We start from the raw sequence: 22,958 nt of genomic DNA on the forward strand, positions 1-22,958 counted from the left end.
TAAAAATCGAGTTCTGCAACGAGTTGCGTACAACTTTTTTTTTTTTTGCAATATCGTAGAAGACCACTTTAAGGCATCAGAAATCATATCGGTATGCATTCACCATTATTTAGCAATTTCTGAAAATTATTGAGTAATGGTTCATTACGTAACTCAAAGCAGTTGCGTAATGAAACCCCGTTGCATAATAACTGAAATCAGTTGCGTAATGTCTGATGCAACACTTCATGATTCAGTGCAGGAAAGTAGGCCGTTTCATGGCGTGATGAAAAACAGTCTATTACGACGTTGGGACGGACCTGGTGTAGTGGTTAGAACACTCGCCTCTCACGCCGAGGACCTGGGATCGAATCCCATCCCCGACATAGGGCGCTGCCATAGTAAACGCGTCGAGCGATGCGTGCGCGTGTGCGAGCCCGCAAAGCAGAATATCAACAACAGGAAATCCTTTGATCGCATCGCGTTCGCGGACGCGGACGCGTTACTATGGCCGCACCGATAGTCACTTATGACGTAAAAAGTTATAGTGACGACTTCCTTCGGAAGGGAAGTAAGTAAAGCCGTTGGTCCCGAGATGAACTAGCCCAGGGCTAAAAATCTCGTTAATAAAGTCAAACCAACCAACCAACCCAACCTATTACGATGAGAAATTGCAAAAACAAATGTTTCGAAATGGTTTCTATAGCTATAGCCAGATCGCCAATGGTCAAAAAGCTTCTCAAATAATAAGAACTGATGATAGCTAATAGGATAATTTTAAAATTAAGGAAAAATATAGACATCTTCTTACAAATATTTAAAGGTTTTTGCTGTCTCCTACATTTTGAGGGCATTCAGAATCTGATCGAGAATTATTGATTATGTCCGGTGTTAAGTAAAAATAATATATTCCACCTTATTTTATGCATAACAATCAGAAACGAAACGATAAGATCTTTGATGCAACGCAACGACCAATACGTGCCAATACGGTACGGCCGGCAAGTCCAGCCCATCCGCACTCCTAGATGAATGAATGACGGGCGCTCTTTCATTCTTTTGTTTTTTTTTTCTTCATTACGAAGTCTTCTCTCTATTCACAAAAATTATAATAATACGAAATTATGGAAACGGTCTCGGTGGAAGGGTGCGAGAGGAAAGGCAACCAACGACAAAACGCATGCAACAGAGCAAGAGAGCAACAACGAACACCGTTAGCCAGAGCGAGAGAGCAAATGAACGGACAACACCACAGTCGGTGCGCGACCGTTAGTTACGTGTCGGTTTGTTCCCATTCTAAAAATAAACTTCTCTCGTAAACATCCACGCAATCAGCGGACGACCCCTTTCTACGTCGAGCGCAGCTAGCCATGCCGTGTGCGGATATGGAAAGAGAAGAGATTCACAAACACGTGTTCAGCTGTGGGCAAAGAGTGCACAGAGAGCAAAGCAAGCGGCGGAATGGTGTGCGTTTCGACTCGTCGAGTATTGTGTGGAGTAAAATGTCAGCCATTTCGCATTGAAAGTTGCTACGCTGCAAAATGTTCAACGGTGCCCCGGTGTAAAGTGGACTGGCCAAGTGGACAAAATCCAGCTTGATTTGGAAATTCGTGCACAAAAGTAACGGTAAGTGTTAGTTATTAAATGGTGGACAATATTTTCCAATAGGATTGGTGTTGATTTACTGCGAATTGGCTTGAACATCGGTCGGCGTAACCGTTTTCAATTCTTATGCACCGTCTATCGGTGAAACGGTGAACTTGTTCAGATGCTCGCTGGCTCGATCGACTCGATGGCTGGATTGCCGACACCGATGCAGTGCTGCCAGATGGGTGTTACTGTTTGATCAGAAAAGTATTGATTTTAATTTTTAACGGATCGTAAACTAAAATTTAATTTAATGGGTTCAATCTGTGTTAATTGAGTAAATTATTTTTTAATTTTTTTTCTTTTATTGCATTTCATTGTTACTCATTTACTTAACCTTAATGCTATTGCAGCCCTAAGTGCTACGTTCTTCTTCTTATTAGCATTACGTCCTCACTGAGACAAAGCCTGCTTCTCAGCTTAGTGTTCTTTTTAGCACTTCCACAGTTATTAACTGAGAGCTTTCTTTGCCAAATTTGCAATTTTCGCATTCGTATATCGTATGGCAAGTACGATGATACTCTACGCCCAGGGAAGTCAAGGAAATTTCCATTACGAAAAGATCCTGGACCAACCGAGAATCGAACCCAGATATCTTCAACATGGCTTTGCTTTGTAGCCGCGGACTCTAACCACTCGGCAAAGAAAGACCCCTAGTGCTACGTTATAAAGAGATTGCCTTTTACCCAAGCAAATTAGGTGTTCTTCATCTTTGGATTATTTAGAAAGTATTAAATTTATGTCTAAAATTCATCAAATTCCATATTCGTACACTTATCAAAAATTAACCGTACAACATTCAAAACTGAATTTTAATGCCTTATTTGAATGCTGAAGTGATTTATTATGGTGTTCAGATGTAGTAAAGTACATTTGGACAATTTATTGGCGGACATATATGAAACTTAGGTAAAATTATGAGAAATGACAGTTTTTCAATGATTTTTGTTATAAAATCCAATAATTCAAAGAATTACGTTAATTATTGTTATTGGATGCAATCTATTTTTTATATTCGTGAGCTCTGAAAAATTTTTGGTTGAAATTAATTCAGTTTACAGATATCATAAACAGATTTTACGGGGATTATAAAACGAAGCCAAACTTTGAATTTACACAAAGGCACAAGACTGGAGAATCTAACTACCGTTCCGTCCAATCAAATTGCTTGTTTGCTGGTGGTGAGCAATGGGGTAAATTTTCAACGCGGAGCGCTTTTTGGTTCTCAAGACTTGTGCTCTTGAAAATTCGAGTTGTAGCTTCGTTCTATAAAGGTGAGTTCCTTTTGAGTTCAAAAAAAAATGTTGTGTCGTCGTTTCATTCTAAACAACAGGTAAAGGTTAATTTTGAACTTGTCTGTGAAAAGAACTTGAACTATGAACTTCGTTTTACAAAAAAGTACCCACCTGCGCTGTACATACCTCCACATAATTAATGTTATCTTAATATTCAATTAATTTTGAATTCACTTTCAAATTATACTTAAAATAGGACCCTATTTTGCAGTTTGTTGATTGTATGAGAAAAAATTAAAATAACTGAAATAAGCAGAGAGCACTGATATACTTTTTACTAGAATATATCCTATTGTTTTCATCATTTCAAAACACGTATTTGTTGCCATTACGGCAATAATATTTATTCTATAAATCTTTTCAATTCTGTTAGGTAGTAAAAGAGAGAAAAGTCCGTTGAATTGTACAAATAAGGAATCCTGTTACATAAAGTGGCAACTGTCGAAAAACTCGAGTTACAAGAATCGTATCGAGCAAAATTTTTGGTCGACAGTAACGTTTTGATCGACTTGACTAATAAAATATACCCTTTATTTGACGTGTGTTCTTCAGGATTCCTTTCAATTCAATATTCTGATAACCGTACTTGTTTTACGTCTTCCAGGAATTCTTTCTCAATTGATACCTGTTACAATTCAAATTTCCTATGAATCTATTTGCAGTCCTATCAGTTCCACATTCAATAGGCCAGGAGAAGTGGATGAACTTGTCATTAATTTTCCTGTTAATTTTCATACGAAATCTTCTTTTTCTCTGCTATAAATTCACTCTGGGTGAATCACTTCCCCTGTCCCATTATTTAACAGCTAACTGGAAAACATATGAAACATATAGGAACATGATTGCGGGTTTCCCTCCGTTTAGACTCCCTCGATATATTGTTGCATCGCCATCAAACCGGATCGCGTCAGGGTGACTCGCGACGCGCCTCAACTCGCTGCATTTTGAAATCAGCTAATTAATGTGGTGCTGCATTCTTACGATTTTTATGAAAACAGCGCACTATTCACACATTAGCTGCGACGCCCGGGACCCGAGATAACAATAATTTCAAATAAGTGTCTGTCTTGATTTCTACCGGAAGTATAATAATTTTCATCGTTCTCAGATTTACAGGGTCATGAATTTATGCCGCAAATCACGGAAATCGCGGGTGAATAAAATACTGTACCTTTAAACTTGTAGTTTTGAACTTACGCAACTTATATTTTACAATAGAAAGACATGCTTCTATTTGATCAACTATACAGTTGATATTGTCGGTAGAATATTCTTGTGCAAGTCATTATTTTTTTACAGAGAAAATTGTTGAAGCTCTCTGAAATAGCATAGCCGACTTATTCTTTTGAAGATTTGAAGAAGTAAAATATTGAATCTTTTGGAATAACAGTTTTCAAAAGACATTTAGGATGCATTGATGTGAAAACAAAAATAACTTATGATTTTTGAGAGTATTGTAAATAAAAAAGTTGTCGGATAAGTACCGTGCAGCCCCGCTAATTTGAACGATATTTCATGCAAACCATTGGGACTAATTTTTAATTTGTACTTTTAGGCACCCTTAAGCCGTGTTGTAGCAACCATGGTTATCCCTTTAACTGTATTGTTTTGATTTTGCGTTACATTTCACGACTTTCCATTTTGCTTTTCCATTTTTAATTTGAAAACAAAAAAACAAAAATAACGGGGAGCAAGTGTTCAGATTGAAAGTGATCAAAACAACGGGGGTACCCTGTATTTTCGACTGAACAATTTCTGAAGAAAGATTAATAAATTATTGCGTTTTGCAAAATGATTCACTGATAGTTTGCGACATTTTTCGTATCATATTGTTTGACAATACCAGTAAAATGTTTGACCTTAAAATTTATCGGCAGTTAGATGGGCATCTTTTTAATTAATACTCATTATTTCTTGTGCTTCAAATTGCAGATAAACATTTAAAAAAAAAATACGCTTTTAAGCTATCACCATGATTAGATTTATAAATCATTTTTCAGAGACTTGCTTCAAAACTAAGACCTGTTACCTAAGATAGTTGAAGATATTTCTGACGAATTCTTCATAAAATTCTGCAATTTTCTACATGTCGTGTGGCTAACCATGGTCATTTTTTGACTTAACCCTCATTGTTGTTTGGGCCCATTCGTCCATCCAACTTGCTTAAGGCCTAAGTAAAATTTGTGCAAAAGTCAAAACTGAAAAAGCAGTTGTCGCTAGGGATACCATCTGATCAGTTGAGAAAATCAGAACTTTTCATATTGCGTTTTTTGCACCCATTTAGACTCAACCCAAATTTCTTATTATCACAGTCGAATCTCGCATACAATTTCGCTGTGCAAACATGTGCTAAATTCGTTGTTTGTTTATTGCATGCGTTCAAAAATAAACAAAACAGTTTCTTAATACATCAATTCTGACTTCGTTTCATTGAAGCGTAATACAAACTTGGATTGTTGATGCTGTTGGTGATTCGTTTAAGTGTAGACGTTCTAATCATCTGTACCATATACGATTCCAAAATCTCAAGATATAAAAGCATTACAAAAAGGAAGCATTGTGACGCGATATCGTTGGTTCGTTTATTGGTCGATGAGACGGTTATTTTATTTTAATCCTTTACACCTGATGGGCACTCGAAAGGGTTTAAAACTAAAATATACAACTTAAGAAAGTTTTCGCCATGAACTCGGAACGCTTACCGAGAAGCAGAAAATAATTCAAGAGGCTAAGTCTTTATTAAATATAAATTTGTTTTGGAGAAAATTCTGTGTGCTCCAGGATATAGGTAATAATATCAAATTTTTAAACAAATCTATCTTCTGCAGTAGCTGACGTAAAACAATGCATTCTGGTGAATAAACGAATATGTTATACATACTATTATTGTAAAGTTTTTGAGTTTGTAGAGCATCGAATTGCCAACAAACCGTCCAACATTTGTCTCGTTTTATCAAAGCTTAGCTTAAAGTATGGCTTCTATAGTGCTTTAAACGCTCGCCCTTTAGTGTGTCACGAAACATTTGTCGACGAAATGCAAACAGGCAAGACTGGAACAATTATAAAATATGCGGTAATTTAAGGCTCTTGCAATGCGTCATGTCTTAATAGTTGTTACCTAAGGGCTTACTTGCATTAGCAATGTTGATTCTCTATTGAATTAGTGCAATTGTTTAATGCTTTTAATTATTTGAAAGTTATATAAATACTATCTGTCTAAAATCATCGCTCTCGTCAGTGGCGCAACATCAGTATATGTCCAAAAATATAACTATTCCGTGTTTCGAAATGCACCATAAGCATAATTCTTAAGCATTTATTCAGACTTGTATTAAATTTCATAGTGGTATGTGGTACTTTAAAGTCGAAAATCGTTAATGCTTGTTTGTCAAACATTTTAAAAGTGACTAAATCATGATCAATCTAGTGATCGTTGTGTTTGTTAAAAAAAAATGAACATGAACACGAGAGCAAAAGGCATTTTTTCCTGCTGCTATGCTTCTAATGTATGAAAATGTTTTCTATTCGCATGAACTCTGTGAGTGTTGCACTTGTTCCTCAGTAATTTCCAATGGAAGCATATTCCCAAAAAAATATATCCATCAATAGAAATGGTTATTTATTTATTCGTCATCAGCAAAATGATAAAATTTGGAAACATTTATAATAAAAGATGGTATATTATTCTTCATTTAATTACACAAACATAGATTCTAACAGAAACCTGACGAAGTCCTTAATAATCATACCGTAGGGTGCAGAGCTACTTGGGCATTTCCAAGACCCACTTTGGGGTTTTTTTCTCGGCCGAATTTTTATGAATCTTTGCAATAAGAAACACTAGTACGGCTCATACTGTGGCTAAATATGAGCTATGTAAAATTCAAGAAACCCCAATGCCGCAATGAATCAAAAGTGCCAATAATAGGATCTGGCTTCCTATAAGTTCAGAAGGGGCATTCCTTAGTCCGTGGCTACGAGGAAAAGCTAAACTGACGGTGTTTGGGTTTGGTTCTCGGCCGGTCCATGATCTTGTTGTAATGGAAATTTGACTTTCCTGGGCATAGAGTATCATCGTGCCTGCCATGAGATATTCGAAAGCAAAATAGCAAAGAAAGCTTTCGGAACACTAAGCTGAGAAAAAATACTTTGTTCCATGTTCACTGCAATAAGGACGTAATGCCAAGAAGAAGATAACTTTAAAGGAACCATAATGAAAAATGCACAATTTTATAAAAGATTGAAAATTAAAGATTTTAATAGTAGTTTACGGAACAAGTTGCAGAATGACGATTTTTACAGCACGAGTCGTAAATTTATTTTTATATATTTTGCAATTTCTCATCGTAATAGACTGTTTTCCATCACGCTAATCTGTCATGGAACTGCCTACTTTCCTGCACTGAAGTATGCAGTGCGCCCAAGTAACAATTCATCTGTAACTTGGCATTTGTGTGGATTTATTAATGTTTTATGACAGTTACGTGAATGCTATAATAGTTAGAGGCGACATTTAACGTTGCCGAAAGATAATATTTTGTAATTCGGCTCTTGGCTGTTTTCAAAACCCTTTAGAGGCAAAACATAAAGTTAAAATTTTGTGGCTACAAAACCAGCTTTATTGCAGCATACAATACCTTATTTAATCTGCTTGAATGACTCTTATTTGTTACGGTCATGATAAAAGACTCATATAATACACCTTGTTGTCATAAAAGCTGCTTTTAGACTACACGATTTCCGCTTGGTTTCTGCCAACTTACTTTATTTTTACCTCTCAAATAAGTATTTGGACTCCTAAGATTTGAAAACGTTGCAATTTTTTGCTCGCCGCACCGATACAACATCACTAATATTGCGTTGTTACTAAAAAAACGCTTTCTTTTAATAGAAAAAATGCAAAACTAATAACGGTTTTCATAGTTTTTGCGGCTATTTTTCAAAACAGCACCCTCAATCTGTCAAACTTTGTTGAATGCTGCTTAGTTATCATAAAAAGCGAAAAAAAGCTTAATCATCTTCGATCAGCATTTATTAATGCAATTTTACATTTACATATGCCGAATCATAGCCGTGTGCCCTTTTTTGTGTATTTATGGTAACAAAACAGCATTTGTCGATTACACTCTACCTGGGAGGGAGAAACCAATACAAAATTTATGTACGTCATAGTGAGCCGAGATTCCGCTGTCACGAACTGTCACTGTGAGCCCAGATCTAAAACATTGGACTAACATGGAAAAAGCGCGTAACTGATTAAAACACACTTTCGCATTTCATCAAAAGTGACAAAAATTGAATGAAATTCAATTCATGCACATAATGCAAGTAATGTCACGTGAGCACCTTTCAACTGATTGAATATAAAGTATTGAAAAACGCATGGTTTCACTTTTCCCAATGAAAATTAATATTTGGTGCATAGAAAACTGTGGCCCTTTTTCCATGTTTGTCAGGAAAGATCGAAAGTACACAACAAAAGAAAACTAGCGATTTTTCCCAAGCCTGCCTTGATTGTTGTTGGCAAGCTGGAGTTATCTTGCAGTTCAAACAAACTTTGCTCTATATTTCATGTGTAGTATCGGTGCCTCCCTCCCAGCACTCTACCAATTATGGTACCGCCATGTTGATTTCACTCCGGTTGCCACAATTTCACATTTTTCGAATCATATTATCTCCATGAATTCGCTCATAGGATGTTACGGTATGATGATTAAACAGACTCAATATATTTTAAAGCACTATTACCGCTCAATCAAATCAAGAAATGTTGCATATAGTTTGTTCTTCACCTGGTGGTTTATTTTAGCAAATGCTAAATAACTTGATATACACCACTCTCAGAGGGTGTACACTCAATTTTACTTCTTTTTCAGTACATTTCACAGTAAATCTAGCTCGGTACTAAAGATTTGAGCCCCATATGATAATAAGTCACATCAATTAACAAGCATTTCGAAATAAATTAGCACAGACGTGTTTTCAATCTAATTTTGTTTTGTTTACGTTGGAATAAACCCGACAAGATCGAAGTTATGATAAAATCATTTTCAAGATGAAGTGACATTCATCTAGAACAGGTGGCCTCAAAATAGCTACCATTAATGCTATTTTGCTTTATTTGTGTGACATAACTATACACTTCATAGCCTCTTTCAGAGTGGGCCAACTACCCGGATAAAAACGTATCATTCAGTGAATGGAATAAACCATTAATGTACAATATAACGTATTGGATACAATACAGCGTATTGTAATTGAATGTCGAAGCAATATTATTCTTGTTTGGATATACAATTCAAAAACAATATAATATATTGTAACAGAACATTCCCAAGAAACCATGGAGCATTATATAATTGCATATATAATGCAGCTGCATTGCCGTAAGCCTACCATTAAAGTAGTTTAAAAGTGAAAAAGGGCACTTTTACAGTTAAATTAATGCAAAAAGGACGATAAAGCAATGAAGCAACTTATAAAGTAATATTAATGTAGCAGTACAATTTATAAAGTGATGTTAGTGCATTGATACATTTGTAATGTAGGGTTAATGCTTTATTGCTTGACAGCTCTTGAAATTTGTTGAATAAAAGCAATGTTGCATAAATGGTGTTGATATGCAGTACAATACGTGCAATGTTATAATGCTTGTGGTTACTTGGGTTGTATTGTTTTTAATTGGTTCTATACCTTACAATTTTGGTCAAATTCATATTTTCGCATAAAACAACTGTTGCTTTTTTCTATGTAGCTTTGCTGAAAGAAATAAACAAAACAAGTTCAGAAAGCAAGAAATGTTGGGTGAAAAATATTCAAAAAATAAAATTAAGTAGTTTTTTAGAAGTTACTTGACATTAGCTGTAACGACGAATGCAACCATGATACAGTTCGTTGAATTGTTTTTGTATTGTACAACAATACACGAATTGCTAATCAAGACAATACATGAACATTATATCGTATTGTGTTTTCAAAATGTTTGTATGAGAAAATATTTATATTTGTATTTGTTGCGACCCCTCGGTCGACGCGGCTCAGCAGAACGATCTTCCTCAACATCATCATATCGATTGAATTAGCAACCCGACTCAGTTAGAATGATGACGGATGATGAAAAGCGAACGTCAAAAGCGATATGCGAAGAATGATGATTTGCAAAATAGAAAAGTCGGTAGAAAGTGTACATTCTCATGCTTAACGTTGGATAGTCAGAAATTTTCTTATAATTATTCTTAAACTCTAAATGTGGTCCTAAAATTAATTCTTGGAAGGTAATTATTTGCTGAACTATATATAGGATGTAATTTCTTAAGGATTATTATTGTTGTATAGCTTAACACCTATGAACTCGCAAAGCTAACCTATCACAGATCTCGGATATCTTAGAACGAATTACCATAGTGGTCCGAAGTAACGTAAGTCTTGCTATTAATATCCGACACATTACATTTATTGAAACTTATAATTAATTAGGTGAAGCTGGTAAAGCTAGAATAGTTTGAGCGGAGTAGGAGAAGAAAGCCCATGAAGAACGCTAAACGAACTAAACGTAAGTTGAGTATAAAATTTCATTGCGCTGAACTAATTAATGGAATTTCAGGAATTTTTTAATGCTCGCTAATAAACATTAAGAAATTGGAAATTCGTGCTTTCTTCTGCTATCCAGTTCCGTTGGCCGGAGAACCAACAGTATTGTTACGATACTTAACCACCCATACATTATATTGCAAAAATCTCATATACCATACAGTGAACTGTTCAAAACAATATATTGTACTGTAATTGTATTGTCATTTTTCATCAGGCATTGCAATCTCATCTGATGAATAAGATCATCTTCGGAAAATGGAAAGATATTATCTGTAATCCAAGAGCGCTCTGGAATGATATCATCTTTCAATCCTGAGCATTAAAAGATAATCTTGACAGCTGCTTGGTGGTTTGACCCAAATTACCTTCCTTACTAACAGTTCTTATTATGCTTCATTTTCCTGTTCATTTCCTTTACAGAATTAACAACGTGTGACTGGAGCGCAGTTTTGGAAAATATCGTCGTGTTCGGAAATCAAGAGTGGCAAAAAATAGTCTTAGAATAATGAACAATTGTGGTCAGCCTTTGACTTTTCAAGCAACGAAAACTGAAATTTCTGGAATTTATAGTTTGAACAACAATGTCGGGCTTGCATTATTGTTCTTGTAAAATAATAGTATTTCAGAGAATAAAAGGCATAATGTTTTGGCATAGAGTTACTATGTAAGTTCTCTTGAATTTGGTTTTTCTGAATACCTACTATTTAATTGGATTAACGAATACCCACTTATAAGCGGTTTCTTCACTACCGCTTAGGCCTTAAACTTAGTTTCACATATGAGAAAAGGTGTTTTATGGCGTAAGCTGAGGTAAAAAAATCGGCCCTTAGTGATTGGTTGAGTTTTGAGCTGCTCAATAATCAGGGAAATCCAGACTGTATGACCATTTGTTTCACGAACAGTTTGTTTACTTATCTTGCCATATATAGCGCACTTCACCTACGTGGTGTCCTTGTGGGATGGTTTCGAAACATTCCATGTTAGGCGGTAAACCGCGTTCATGAAAATTCGTAGCTTACGTCAATTTAGTTAAACAGCTATCAAACATAATTTTCGTTTCAGTGGATATTGGAGTAAACGCATTGTAATTGTTATCGGTAAGAACCATGTTTGAAATAATTGACCAGATTCCAAAATGCCACGGTTGTTCAGGGTACGTGAGCTAATGCGAGTCGTACATGCGGAAAGCTGAAGGTACATGCTTTATGAATAAATCACAAATATCAAAGTGCAATTATGAAGATGAATTGCAATAAAAAAAACAAGCAATTCTTCATGTTATCAACTAAAGATATTTTTATTGATTCCAACAACTGTATTACTTCATGTCATTACAATTTTATTTTTACTTCCGTCTTTTCTGCAGAGGTGAAAGAAAAATGTAGCAAATCCTAAAAAGTTAATGAAGACTAAAACGAGATCTCATTTTAATAAGTATTCCTCACTAACCTTAGTTGTGATTGAAGGGTTCCGCTATAGCTAAGTATTTGCCCGGTTAGCCATTTCACTATCAATCCGTTGTCAAACGTGTGTATTCATTTAAAGTGTGTGCGTTTTCGCCATGTAAATCAAATGCGTGGATTGCTGAGTTCAAAATGATCATCTGAGCATAAGATACTGAAAGAAAATCGATCACAGAGCTCTATGATGATATCTCACAATTCGATCCATATCATGCTCAGATGATCGAAAGATGGGATGAAATGCAATGCCTGTTTTTCATATACTGTATTGTATTTCCAATATATTGAATGGTACTGTTACAATACGTTATATTGTTTTTGTATTGTATTTTTTATTATACTATAGTCACGTTCTAATCTACAAGAGGTTTTGGGGGATGCGATGAAGGCAAAAGTACCTTGACCGTGGTTTTATGGGCGTTTATTTATAGCACCCTGGAAGTAATTCGTAAAACTAAAATTGTTACTTGGGCGGGAATAGTCGTTACCTAACTGAAACCAGTGGTGTAATGATTCATTACGCAACGCTTTCTCATTACGCAACTGTTTTGAGTTGCGTAATGAATCATAACACAACAATTTCTCAGAAATTGTAAAATAATGGTGACTGCATTCCGATATAATTTCTGATACCCCCAAGTGGTCTTCTACGAAATTGCAAACAATGTTGTACGTACAGTGACTCAATTTCATTTTCGTACGGGGCACTGTTTTCATATGCAGTTGGTATAAAACTATTGAATGGTGCATGGACTTCGATATACTTTATCAATAATGAAGGTTATAGGTGTCATCTATTGTTTGGGAATGACAAACTGAATTCATTTGCTTAAATCTTTGGAATAATGGAAAAGTATTGAGATTGACCCAATTCCATATTCGTACACCTAACAAAAAAGAAATGTACAGCATTCAAAACTAATTTTTAATGGACTAGATGATTACTTAAGCTCTTCGTTGTGTTGTTCAGATGCAGTAGAATACATTTGGAAAATTTATATGCGGACATATTTGAAACTTAAGAAAATTTAAGAAAAATACCAGTTTTCCCATGTTTTTTTGCTAAAATATTCGGTAAGTCTAACAATAAATTGCATTTTTTTCAACATCACTTCCTTAAGAAAGATAACTGCGAATATTGCACAAGTTTCAAAAAATTATAATCAGTTTTAGAGTAGCTAGGAGTGGATATCGACAACTTATACTCTTGAATCTTAGGTAATATAAAATTTATAGCAAATCCAAAACCAAAAAATTTTAGTCAATTTCTTTATGTTTGGCTCCTAAATGTATATACATAATCCATAGTTAATAATACTATCAAAACATTGCGTAATTATAATTTTTAATTTACATTTTACTACCAAACATGATTATAGAGATTTATAGAATAAATATTATTGCCATAACCGCAATACAAACATTTTTTAAAATGATGAAAACAACAGGATATATTCCATTAAATAGTATATCAATGCTCTCTGCTCATTCAAGTTATTTTGTTTTTTTTTATAATATCAATAAATTGCAAAACAGGGTGCTATTTTGAATATAATTTGAATATTATTTCAAAGATAATTGAATATTACGATGACATCAATTATGTGGAGGTATGTACAGCGTAGTTAAGGGTACTTTATTGTAAAATAAAGTTAGTAGTTCAAATTATTTTTACAGACAAATTCAAAATTGATTAAAAATATCATTTTAGAAGAGTTTTGAACTTATGGCACACCAATTTTCTGAACTCAAAGGGGATAAAAACTGTTTATGATTTCTGTAAACTGTACACATTTCAACTAAATTTCTATCAGAGCTCACGAATATAATTAATAGATAAGATCAAATGACAAATATGAACGTTTTTGTTCGAATTATTGAATTTTATAGCGAAAATCATTGGAAAACTGGCATTTCTCATAATTTTACTTATATTTCATATATGTCCGCTAATAAATTGTCCAAATGTATTTCACTACATCTGAACATCATAATAAAGCACTTCAGTAATCAAATAGAGCTTCTAAATTTAGTTTTGAACGTTGTGCGTTTGAATTTTGGTAGGTGTACGAATATGGAATTGGGTGAATTTAAGACATCAATTCAATACTTTTCTATTAATCCAAAGATGAATGTAAATGGAAACATTTTGTGATTGACAAACAATAGATGACACCTATTACCTTCAATGTGGATAACGTATTTGTAGCTCAATACTTCATTTAATAGTTTTTAACTAACTTGATGTGGAAACAGTATCCTGTACGAATATGAAATTGGACCACTGTAGCTCGTTGCAGAACTTGATTTTTACAGCACTCGTCATAATTATCCTACTCGGCAAGCCTTGTAGGATATATTTACGACTCGTGCTGTAAAAATCATCATTCTGCAATTTGTTCCGTAAACTACTATATTACAATTACGACGAGTGCTGTAAAAATCGAGTTCTGCAACGAGTAACGTACAATTTTTTTTGCAATTTCATAGAAGACCACCGGAGAGTATCAGATATTATATCGGCATGCATTCACTATCATCTTACAGTTTCTGAAAAATGGTTGTGTTATGATTAATTACGCAACTCAAAACAGTTGCGCAATGAGAAAGCGTTGCGTTATGGATCTTTACAGCACTGGTTTCAATTGCGTAATGACTTCCCGAACTGCATTCTTCAGTGCAGGAAAGTAGGCCGTTTCATGACAGATTGGCGTAATGAAAAACAGCCTACTACGATGAGAAATTGCAAGAATAATATTATGAATTTTGAAATTTGATTTGCATAAAAGTAGATCAACTAAGACGGAATCAAAAGCCCCAGAAACGTTGAGGAACCGACAAACTAACCCCGTATCCTATTGAACAAAATATTAATTCGTGAAACGAAAAGGGACATGATTCCGCTGCTTTATTTATGGATACATTGAATAATGCTGTTGCAATAACACTTCCAACGGTTTGGCACCCCTTCGGGTTTTGTGGCTTCTTGCGGGTTTCTCTGCTCTCCGGCATGTTGCATGGCATGCTGGTGTAGGTTTACGATGAACGGTATACGGCGAACGAGTGGTCGGCCAACGGAGACGGAAAGTAGCAGGCCAGGGAAACATTGCGAAGAAGTTGGTTCGTTTTATTCAAGCTTGAATCGGAACGTCGTCTCCGAGCTGAGCCGGAGAGAATGGGGGAGTGAGAGAGTGTGTGAGTGCGCGCGGCAGCAGTGCGAAGTGAAGTGAAGTGAGAGCCGACCGAGTGCGATTTGATGTTCGGAAAAAGAAAATGGCCGCCGTCGCGTGTGTGTACATCTCAGCACTCAGCACTTTTGGGTAGCGCTCTTGGCAGAGACGGTTTTTGTTTTTCCACGTAATTTTTCACCTTCTAAGCGCGGTTCATCGACACGACGACATCAAGACGAGTTAATCGAGATTTCTGCGTTTTCTGCTGTGATTTTTCGCGTGTGTTGTAATCCGGATCCTCGGTTATCCGTGGTGGACTTGAAGACCTCTCAAGGGCCAAAGGAATCGGGTCAAAGGAAAAGATCGCAAATCCGGAGGAAGGCTCCGCGGAGTGTTTTGTGAGTTTTCGACGACCGTCAGTCAGTTTATTCGCTCGGTTCCTCTTCCTCTTTTCCCGGTGGGCTCTCGAAGCGCAGAAGACTGTCAGACAAACGTGGAAAAGTTCCATCAGTATCGGAAAAAAATTTCATATTATTTTGTGCATTTTCCGGTTCAATTTTGTCATAATCCTAAAAGAGAAACGAAAAAAAAACGTCGGATTGATTGTCCGGCTGGTGACATGTGAAGAAGGGTTGTTGGCAAGGCAACGCAAGGGAAGAGGGATGGCCGCGTGAAGAAGAACGCAACAACAATACCAACAACAGCAGTAGTAGCAGTAGCAAGCAGAAGAAGAAACGAGGCGAAATTTCTGTGGGTCGTTTCTAGTGCAAGATCCGGAGGATGAAGTGAGTGATGGATGGATGGGTTTTGTGGGGCAAAAAGGGAGAAAATTTACGGGCGATTCCGTCCTCGATAAAGTGCATACAAGAGTGAATCCCGGAACACCCGGTTCGACCTGATTGCGGAATTTAGTGCGAATCCGGTACAATTTCAACCGAAAAATGTGACACGGTGATGTGCTGAGAAGTGTGATTTTCGTGGCTGGCCTCCCCCAGAAAAAATGTGACTTGGCTGAGCTGGCTTTTGGTACCTAATAACTCCTAATGGCCAGAAGGAAGGCGACGTGGAATATCGCGGTTCTATTGAATCCGGTTCAAACCGGCCAGTGATGACGATGACATGATAGCTAGTAATATCACCTTTTAGTGACCGCGGAAGAATGATGGCACCAGCTGCTGCTGGGTGAGTTCGGTACGCAATTCCTCTCCCCGCCCAGACATGTGACTTATGGATGGTTTCCTGTTTTGTGCCTAATGTGTATCAACTTTTTTTTTGCTTCTCACATGTGATTGATCTCTGAGTCGAACTTTATTATCGGATTGTGACTTTAGTGAATAGGCCTGATGAAAGAAGAACGTGCAATTTTAGATTCCCAAGCCAACCATGTGGACGGCCACACTATCCCCGTGTGGCAAAGATTTGAGTCACTGTCTGTCTTCTAACATGTGATTCGTTCAATATTTGAAGTAATAGTCTGGTACTCTTGCGATACAATTATTACTATACAATTGATTAGTCATGTATAGCATTTTATTAACCTAAAGATTTAGAATCGTAATCTGAGTTACGTAAGCATGTTATTTCATTGTAACACATGTTATATTTCTGATTAAGCTAAACATGTGACATTTTAAATCTTGTAATTTGTATGTTTTTAGTGTTCACGTATATCTGATAGTGCGTCTTATAAATGACAGTGCATCAAATAAAGGGAAGTCGATCAACAGTACTATTTTTTAACACCAAGAAATTGATTTCTGTTGCTGGTGTTGTTCTTAAAGATGGTATGTACACTAATGTATTCATTCTGAGAGTGTTTATTTTATTTTATGAAGGGATCATCGACTTAGGGAGATATCGTGTTATAATGCAGAATCAGTGCAACTGTGGTCCAAGAGACTATCGAGATAGCCTTTTTTACTATTGATACCGAGATACGAAATATCTACTTATGGATGGAGAGTTGACTGTATTAAATCGATATCGAGATACGAAATACAGTCAACACTTCCTTACTAGATATTCCGTATCTCGATATCGAGTTACGAGAACCATAGTAAAAGCTGGTTTTCATGGCTAACGCGATTCCTTGGATCACAGTTGAACTGGTTTCTTGTTCCCTAACTCGACGGTTCCTTCAATATTGAGTTATGGAGAGTTGACTGCATCTGGTTGTGGATGGAAAGCTGACTGTATTTTTTATCAAATGAATGTAAAAAAATATTCGTTTCATTTTGGCTTTTATTTTTTGTTTATTTTGAGGTTATTCTTTTGTAAGCAATTTATGCGGACTTTCGCTGTGATTGTAGGGGGCAAAACATAGTCTCTTCCATGATTCTCGGTCGAATTGTCTGAAACTTTGCAAACAGAAGCACTTCTTTACGATGCATATTGTGGCCAAATATGAGCTCACTAGCTTTCAAAAAACGCCACTATCCAAGTTAATCAAAAAAGCCAAGAATATAATGCGACTCCCTATACCTAAACTAGGGCGTTGACTAGTCTCTTTAACCGTTGCTGCAATGATTTTGTGTTTTGTTAACTCAATATCAAACTAAATGGTCTCTTCAATATTTAGTTTTGGAAAAATAACCTTATTTTTGGAGACATCACGAAAATTTAGTGTCAAGAATATCAGTCTACTCGGAAACTAGTCCTTATAGTATCCTGGAGAAGGCTTTCGTTTTTTGTCAATATAAGAACTTCTCTGAATTTAGAATGTGACGTAAAATGTTCTGGTGATTTAAATCTATCCATTTATGGAAGCATATGTCTAAAGGTATTTTCTTCTTGGCGTTACGTTCTAACTTGGACAAAGCATGCTTCTCAGCTTAATATCATTATGAGCACTTCCACCGGCCCGACTTGGACCGACCGGGAATCGATCCCAGACACCTTCAGCATGGCATTGCTCTGCAGACGTGGACTCTAACCACTCGGCTAAGGAAAGCCCCTGAAGATAGATATAGTTTTATTATAATAATTTAAAATATTAATTTATTTGCCCTGGGCTTGGGATTATATTTTCCAGGGAGCGATGAATTTTGATAATTGATCGCTGTTGTTAGTAGTTTTGATTAGATGTTGGGTAAATTTCAAAGCAATGGCAACCTTTTTATTACAAAATTTAGATTTTATCTTCTGACCTAAAGATTCTGGTTAAACTACTGTACTATGCAGTTGGGCTGCACTACGCTATCACTCATCAAAATTACTTTCACTTCGGGAAAATATAATTTCAAACTGGCGAGAAGATTACAGACTGAGGGTGGGTTAGGAGCACAATCAGACCCTTGAATGTGCAATGTGGGGTAGTAATTGGGAATGCCATTGACGGTCTGTAATCTTCTACGAGGTTTTCGAAAACCAACAGGGCGCGTGCACCGGGTTGCGGATAGGAGCAAAGGGAGATCAATAGCATCTACCTAAAATAATAGAGCAAAAAGCCGTTCCATGATTAGGTAATGTTAAGCGATCTTCTATGGTGTTCTAGTACTATAAAATTCTTCACTCACTGGGAATTCTGGCCTTGATAATATCAATAGTGATAAAAACATAAAATAATACCTAATACTTAATAAGCACAATGTAGCTTTAATGTAGTAATAAATGAAACAAAATCAATTTTCTATACTTGACAAGGTTTTGAAGACAATCAATGAGTGAAAGAACTACCTATTAGAAAAGCCACATCAGCTAAGTCTATACATATACAAATGTTGGTCATAGGGTCATGGCGAGCATTCGATATGTATGTCTATGACTGATTCTGATCTAATAGGGGCACTAGAAGACCACGCGGACAATTTCGAAACAAATTATTTTTATACATCGGTCTTACGTTCCGAAAGGCTCAGCTATGCTGCAAAGTAATTTTATAAGTTATTCATTACTGCTGTTTAATTGTTTATAATTCTAACAAAACTACATAATTAACTCATTACTAATCACTGTTCCTATATTCTCTTTTTCTCTCCTTCTTATCTGTTGCATGATTATGAGCATCACTAATATAATGCATGAGCATGCACAATAAGAATAATTTCAGGATTGAAAGCAGTACATGGATACCTGGATAGAATAGCTTCGAAAAGGGCGCTCAAAATATAATATTTCTGGTCAGGGAAGTATTTCATCAAGGGTATGTAAAATTTTTCCATTATTAACACCTAGATCACATAAACAAATGAACTAATATCAAATATTTTTTGAATATTTTTATATAAATCAGCATCGTCAATCAGTGTAAAAACAGATAAAGTTTGTAAAGTTATCAACATCGATTAAATTGCGCTCTGTATAGTAATGTTCATTCAGTATCAAAATCTCCTAAAGCGTCGCATTGTGCCATCAGCAGCCCTTAGCATCACTCTCATATTGTTATTATTTTGTTGTTTATAAAATTTCTAGAAAGCGATCAGCATATACTTTCTTACTTGTACAATGGCCGATCTATTTGGAATTTTAATAAGTCAAATCAAACTTCAAAACTCAAATTAAATTGCTTTCAGCACATTTACATTTTGCAGCATTAATCGCATTACTGTGTCAAGTCTTCTCCATTCCCTATACCCTACCCCAACCCTTCTTATCCTTTCCGATGGTGTTCAAGTGGTCCGCATAGACTATTACGGCCATTACCTATCCCTTACCCCGGCTTTGGACTGACTTGCGCTCTCATTGCCCCACCAAACGCTGCAAAATGAAAATGAAATTTAAAATATTAATTTATTTGCTTATTTATTGCAATTAGTATATCAAACATGATTTCCGAATATTCCAGACTGATATTTGGAATTGCCTGTTGAGACAGATTTTTTATTGGAGTTTAACATTAAAGGAAAAAAAAATCTCATGCAAAAAAACCTTCGATACGATATTACTTTAGCTTGAAGATACAGCACTGACCCGATTTTCTCATCTTCTTTATGTCGAGAACTTTTTGTTGTAACGCTTCGTAGTAAAACTTTCTCCAAATCAATGGCCTGATTTTTTACTGGAAATCGATTGGAAGGCCAGGAAAAATCAGGAAATTCTTTTCTAAAAATTGTGTCGACTCCCTTTAAACGATTTTTCACCAGCTGATGTGGTGTTTACGTCAATTCATCCAAAATGACGTATGCGTTTGCAAATGATAAAAGTAAGGAATTGATCAATATGTCTCCCACAGTCATCTTTTGAACTTCAATCTTTAGCAAATGCAGATTATTTAACCAATATTGTTGAAACCTTTAAGAATGCAGCAGGTAACATAAAAACGCATTTTCCCAGTAATGATAGTTCTAGTGGTTAAGTTGACCATTCGAACATGAGCAGTATACTTCCGTGTGCAAGTCAGTCCCATCTGCATTTTCGTCAAAATCGAGTTGAGTTAAGTTCTCAACATATCTTCCAATGCTCTTTCAGCTGCCTTAATGAAATCATAAGATATGTTCGGAAAAAACACAAAGTCAAATTGTCCCATAATGAAAAGTAACCGCATATCAGTCTCTCTACAGATTTCCGCATTGTGTAACACAAAAATGAACCGTATTTTGAACATCTTTATATTTTTCTTAGAAAGATATCGAGGTGAAAAGTAAGTTTTGAAAGTTTCATTAAGAGTTGAACATGTTTCAGTTCTTTGGAATTTTTTGAATATTTGTATAGAAAACAAATTTAGAAGCTTCACACCCAATTTTTTCAATGCCTACTTTTGACAGGTGGGTTTACAGGTAATTTTCTGAAATGTCCACAGATCCATAGTTATTTGGGTCAAATAGGATACCACTGAGCCCAACTTCCTTTTTCATCATAATTTACCCAACTAAGGGGCCGTCCATAAATGACATAGCATTTTTTCACTGATTTTTTACACCCCCCTCCCCCTCGTAGCATTTCATCACAAATGTTGATACCCCCACTTGGAAAATACGTAGCATATCAAACACCCAACCCCCCCCCCCCCCTCCCCTATTTATATTATTTGTTTTTCTCATCAATTGGGCTAAAACGAATATCTGACGAACAAAAGTTTGATATACTGAGCCGCTCAAAAATATATTTTTTTTATCTTTATTACGATATTTAAGATAACCTTTTCGTCATGAGTGACTATCTCGGGAATGGGCTTTGATCCCAGGTTCTCGGCGATAGAGGCATGAGTTCTAACCTGAGAGAGACTCGCGAAGAGGAAAAATATCAACGTCATATGCAGCCCAGATTCCCCTCTCACGAAACGTCAAATGCAGCCCACCGTTTTTATGGCAGAAAAAGTGAAAAGTATTGTGTTCAAAGTAAATTGTTATTAAAAACCTCAGTGTGCGGAGCAGTTTTTTTCCAAAGTTGCTGATAAATCTAAGCAGAAGATCAATTATTTCTAATGTCTGCTACGTTTGCTGGCATGAAATTTCACTCAAACGGCTATTTATGATTCGATGTGATGCAAACTCAATCATTTTTTGCTGAGAGGTTCATGTGAGGATTTGAACAGCATGCGCATAATTGGTATAAACACAAAGTGGAATAAGAAAAAAACTCAGCAATCACAGAAAAAGAAGACCGTCTTCGCGAGTCTCGTCTCAGGTTCTAACCACTACACCAGACACTTCCCAGTCAAAAATCATTTGGAAAACAGTTTTAAACAGACTTCTTCTTCTTCTTTCTGGCGTTACGTCCCCACTGGGACAGAGCCTGCTTCTCAGCTTAGTGTTCTTTATGAGCACTTCCACAGTTATTAACTGAGAGCTTACTATGCCAATGACCATTTTTGCATGCGTATATCGTGTGGCAGGTACGAAGATACTCTATGCCCTGGGAAGTCGAGAAAATTTCCAACCCGAAAAGATCCTCGACCGGTCGGATTCGAACCCACGACCCTCAGCTTGGTCTTGCTGAATAGCTGCGCGTTTACCGCTACGGCTATCTGGGCCCCATTTTTTTCAGACTTATTTCCTGTTTAAGTAACATAATTTTGCTTTACAGTTTCATAAAGGTTAAATTTAATGTGTAGTACTTTTGCTGTTGATAGCATTAAATCCACCAAGAACGATGATATATCAACACAAATTGATGAGTTGCTTGGGCGGAGATCTTCTATGACGTTGAACACATTATTCACTGAATACATATCTTGTTTTACTGTGATAATATTGATATTCGCCTAAATACACCATATTTTATTCTTTTGAAGAAGTAAAGCTCCAACAGAAAATAAGTATAACACTGAAACGGTTCATGCTATGTCTTGATAACAAATGAAAAACAATGTTTTTCATGTCGATAAAACTTTGTTTTATAGTTAACTTCAAATTGTTTGTTCATTAATTGATAAATTTAGACACGAGTATCATATCATATTCACATTTGTTTTCACATTACGGAAATTTAAAATATCATAAAAAAATTGTAATCTTAGTATATGATTTTTTTGAAGCTGAAACATCATACAGTGAAACCTCCATGAGTCGGTATTGAAGGGACCATCGACTCATGGAAATATCGAGTCATGGAACAGCAATCCTTTGGAAAGTGGCTTCTAGGGACCATCATAGTAACCATGAAATTTTGTTTTTAGTATGGTTCCATGAGTCGATATCAAGTCATGGAACATCGACTCATGGAGGTATCACTGTAATAAAACCCGTTTAAAAACTCGAACAAAAAAAGTGATAAAAAACTGTTTGTCAATGATTTTTTTCAGCGCTACTATTTTTACCGACAAGATTCAAAATGCTACGTCCACTAGTTGAGACCCCTCCCTCCCCCTCGTCACATCATCACAAATTCGTGAAGACCCCCCTCCCTCCTAAAATGCTACGTCATTTATGGAC

General features: G+C 36.0%; 1 protein-coding gene across 7 annotated transcripts in view; it reads left to right on the plus strand.

Annotated features, from left to right (window-relative positions):
• The first annotated feature begins 1,468 nt into the window (after window positions 1-1,468).
• Window positions 1,469-22,958, plus strand: part of LOC110679171 — a 188,736-nt gene continuing 167,246 nt past the window's right edge. For 2 of the 7 annotated variants that reach the window (XM_021853263.1, XM_021853266.1), the window contains exon 1: window positions 15,028-15,932. The gene's annotated coding sequence lies outside the window, so the exon portion shown is untranslated. Of the gene's footprint in view, window positions 1,606-15,026; window positions 15,933-15,966; window positions 16,070-22,958 lie in introns of those variants that run through there. The other 5 variants (XM_021853268.1, XM_021853269.1, XM_021853265.1 and 2 more) reach the window with 4 other exon arrangements.

Source organism: Aedes aegypti, chromosome 3 (genome assembly GCF_002204515.2).
Source record: "Aedes aegypti strain LVP_AGWG chromosome 3, AaegL5.0 Primary Assembly, whole genome shotgun sequence".
In the NCBI taxonomy this organism is placed as follows: domain Eukaryota; kingdom Metazoa; phylum Arthropoda; class Insecta; order Diptera; family Culicidae; genus Aedes; species Aedes aegypti.